Here is a 4237-nt window from a genome sequence, read left to right as displayed (position 1 = left end):
CATGGCTGGAGACTGGAGTGTCCCTTTGGGAGTTTTCAAAATGCCCAGCAGCATAAGACAGCCTCCGCAGCAACATGAACTTTTTGTACTGTACTTCCTAGGAGCATAAAAGTGTCATGGATGGTGGACCATACAACGACCGTGGGAGGGTTGATTGATTGATCCCTACCATCGTGCCATGTTCTAGCCATATGAATACAGTAGCCTTTCTTCCAGTTTCCTTTGTAATCCCCGATCTAAATTAATGACTTAACTTTGTTCAGATACGAATCTAACTGACATATTTGTTGACCATATACATTTATATTTAGATAAAGTTGAGTTAATTAATATAAATCAGAGGGAGTACGTATATTAAAGTGTTTGCTACTAGTATATCATAAATTCTGACATGATTTTTTTTCTTTTCACATCAGGTTTCCGGCTTCTCTTTTCTAAGTAAAAGATTGCACATCTGACATCTGACATAGTTCATGAGAATATATCCAGATTTTGCAGTGGTGGGTCTTGCCATGAAAAACAATTTTACCAAATATAGTTTCTATTTTTTCCAAGAAGTTGGTTTTTATTTTCTAAGTGCCGAATTGGGGTCTTTTGTGAAGCAGGTACACAAAATGGTTAAAAAATGTCACCACACAAATTTGCAAAGTAGAGCATATTTCATGGAGAGCGAATAGAATGAACCGCCGGGCATTTGAGCTTGGATATCTCACCACACATGCGGCATCGTGACTTGGAGACGGAATGTAGCTGATAGCGCTTTTCTGCCTTAAATCTTCAGTGAATACACACTGTCTACGCCTAGTGCATGTGGGCCTGTACGAGGATTGATGACGAAATGTCTGGTTGCTGGTACTGGATCGGACCGTACCACCTGCACCTGTCGGCTGGTAATAATTTGGTGTTTCACATTTTGGCCTGGCCCGCTAACTATTAAATCCGGCCTGCGCCGTTCCCGTGTCCACAAGCAAGTACTTCTTCTTCCCCAACCACACACCGGACCAGGAATTCCAGTGCCTGATAAATCCTGTAGCAGCCGCAAGTAAACCCCCCTGATCCGCCGGAGCTGTAGAGGGCTAACTGGGGAGAAAGACCCTCTCGTCTGAAGGCAAAATGTCCACCAAGGACCCCGGCGACGATCTAGTTGTTGACGCGGCACCAACGTCGGCGGCGGAGTGCAGATCCGACCAGGTAACAACCGATGCTAAGCCACCGCCGTTATTGTTTGTTCTGGTATCTCCTATATACTCACACGACTGGACTGTGGAGCAGAACTGCTTGAAGGAGGGGGAAGCCATGCTCATGTTCAATTCAGTGCCAGGGGAGGACGAACCAGATGCCCAATCTTGTGTACCTCGATCCCCGGTGACGGTGGATGGGCCTCCAAGTCCAAGGGATTCATCCAGCGGGGCGTCGGCGTGTACATCAGTGGACGGCTAACTAGCTAAACTATCTGGATTTGAAGCCGGCCTACGATGATTTTGAATCTCTAAAGCAATGGGCAGCTGCGGGTGGTCTTCTTCCTACTCCACCTCTCCTTAAATAGTGATCGCCGGTAAAAATGAACGTTGCCGCCCGTTATACAGTGCGGATTCGCTTCTCCATGGTCGAACGGTCGGGTTCGTCCTGCTGTACGAACAGTTTGGCTGCAGGTGGTGTCGGCCATGGACCAGCTAGGTGTGCTGTACATCGGCGCGTATACTAGGATTATACCTGACTTATGTGAATAAATGGCTTAGTGGTCCATGTTGTTGCACGAATCCTGAGTTAATTACAGCCTTGGATGCGGCCGGCTCAAATGCCCGGCGGTTCAACTAAGAGTTTTCCCTATTTCATGAACAGTTCCCAACTGTTATGAATCTTCAATCTTTTTACGTACTTCTGCCCATTTAAATGATTTTATAGCGATTTCCCAAAAGTAATTCAAATCTAACTACAAGTGTGCTATAGTTTTCTTCTAACAAAACCACAAAATTCATTTTAAGGTAAAGTAGTAACCATTATATAGATAAACAGCAAATAGTTTTGAAAGCTTCAACTCTTGCTACAAATATTCATGACGTTCATTTTGAACATTTTTGTAGAAAGATGAAAGAAAATGAAGAACACTTAAAATTTTCAATTCTTCAACATTGAGTCCTTTTATGTGTCGTATTCGTCAAAAAAAAAACCCTAACTTGCAATATGAAAATTAGAAAATACCTAACTTGTAAAATGGGCTAATAATAGGGTGTAAACGGATAGAATAATTTTCGCACCGTATTCGTTTCCAAATCCATATTAAAGAATCCATATCCAGTTTGAAAGAATCCGACGGATAAAGATATCCGATTCCGAACTTTACACCGGATACGGTGTAGGATATGGCATGCCAAATAACACCTGGATATCTGTCTCCGACAATTACTTAGGATTGTCCAATGGTTTTGATCCGAACATTCCGTTTTCCATCCAAAATATCAAAGCATGTGTGAGTGTTATCCTTGTTCTTGTGTGATTGTTATCGAATATGGAGTCCGAACTTGTTATGATACTGGGCTCTTAAAGCATGTGTGAGTGTTTTCCTTGTTTTGTTGTTTACTTACTAGAAGGATACCCCGCGCGCTGTAGCGGGAATCTTCTAAGAAATTGTATTGTATAATTGAAATGCTATAATACACATATGTAAGATTCAATTGGTCAAAATTGTCGAGATGCCAAATTTAATTTATATACTTTTTTGTACATTTGCTGCCTATAAATAGTTGCGTGCACAATTGAATGAAAAAAAATAGTGACATGGATAACTTGCATGCAAAGATATATCAATAATAAATGTTAGTGGAGATGACATGGATATTTTATTGGCTAATGGAATAGATGATGTGGATGGCTTGCATGTAGAGATAGACTAACATTCATCTATGTGCTACTCTAGTGATGTTATTAAAGTAGTCTATTCCTCCTGCACGGTGTAAAGGTGACAGTGTGTGCATCGTGTAGTACTTGGCGTAGGTTATGATTGTAATCTCTTGTGGATTATGAAGTTAATTATTGCTATGATAGTATTGATGTGATCTATGCCTCCTTCATAGTGTGATGGTGACAGTGTGCATGCTATGTTAGTACTTGGTGTAATTGCAATGATTTATCATGCACTCTAAGGTTATTTAAATATGAATATCGAATATTGTGGAGCTTGTTAACTCTGACATTGAGGGTTCGTGTAATCCTACACAATTAGTGGTGTTCATCATCCAACAAGAGAGTGTAGAGTATATCATTTATCTATTTATTCTGTTATGTGATCAATGTTGAGAGTGTCCACTAGTGAAAGTATAATCCCTAGGCCGTGTTCCCAAATACTGCTATCACTGCTTGTTTACTGTTCTACTGCATCTGTACTGCCTGCCATATTACCACCATCAACCACACGCCCGTTGTAGCATCAAGCTATTTTCTGGTGCCGTTACTACTGCTCATATATATTCATACCACCTGTATTTCACTATCTCTTCGCCGAACTAGTGCACCTATACATCTGACAAGTGTATTAGGTGTGTTGGGGACACAAGAGACTTCTTGCTTTGTGGTTGCAGGGTTGCTTGAGAGGGATATCTTTGACCTCTTCCTCACTGAGTTCGATAAACCTTGGGTGATCCACTTAAGGGATTTGCTGCTGTTCTACAAACCTCTGCTCTTGGAGGCCCAACACTATCTACAAGAATAGAAGCACCCGTAGACATCAAATACCACGACACATCATGCCCCCAACGACCTCCCTAGCATCCCCGTACCCCAACCGCCGCGCTATCACCTACGGCCATGCTTGCCTTGATGTCTCCACAAAGCAGGTCACCGACAATGTTGATGATCAGTTTTCGAACACACACCGACGGGACGTGATGCAGTGGTTCCTTTGGCGAGGCCACCCCTGAAGAATTTTTCTACTTATTATTATTTTTACCAAGAGCTACACCCGTTACATTCAGAAGCACCTGTGAGGGCCACGTGGCGCCACAACTCCGGCTCATCTGTTTAATTTATTTTGCCAATAGCCCATGTTTAACTCTAGGAAAAAACTTCGCCGCGAGCATGACACTAACCTCTCGCCAAATAACTGTTTGCTGGAGGCAGATGGTCCTGCACACTCGGCAAATGGGCGAATGCCGGTATTTTTTCGATAAAGGGAATATATTAATATCAAAAGATACCAATTACGCGCAGGCTTTGCAACAACGCAACACCCTAATGGCAG

General features: G+C 42.3%; 1 long non-coding RNA gene across 1 annotated transcript; it reads left to right on the top strand.

Moving 5' to 3' along the window:
- The first annotated feature begins 943 nt into the window (after positions 1–943).
- Positions 944–1830, top strand: LOC127329764 (uncharacterized). The gene is made up of 2 exons (XR_007869004.1): positions 944–1191; positions 1273–1830. It is a non-coding gene; the product is annotated as an uncharacterized lncRNA (long non-coding RNA).
- Positions 1831–4237: the final 2407 nt, after the last annotated feature.

This window comes from Lolium perenne, chromosome 2 (genome assembly GCF_019359855.2).
Source record: "Lolium perenne isolate Kyuss_39 chromosome 2, Kyuss_2.0, whole genome shotgun sequence".
NCBI lineage: Eukaryota > Viridiplantae > Streptophyta > Magnoliopsida > Poales > Poaceae > Lolium > Lolium perenne.
The sequence above is the reverse complement of the archived record's forward strand: the minus strand, read 5'-3'. Positions and strand labels throughout refer to the sequence as shown.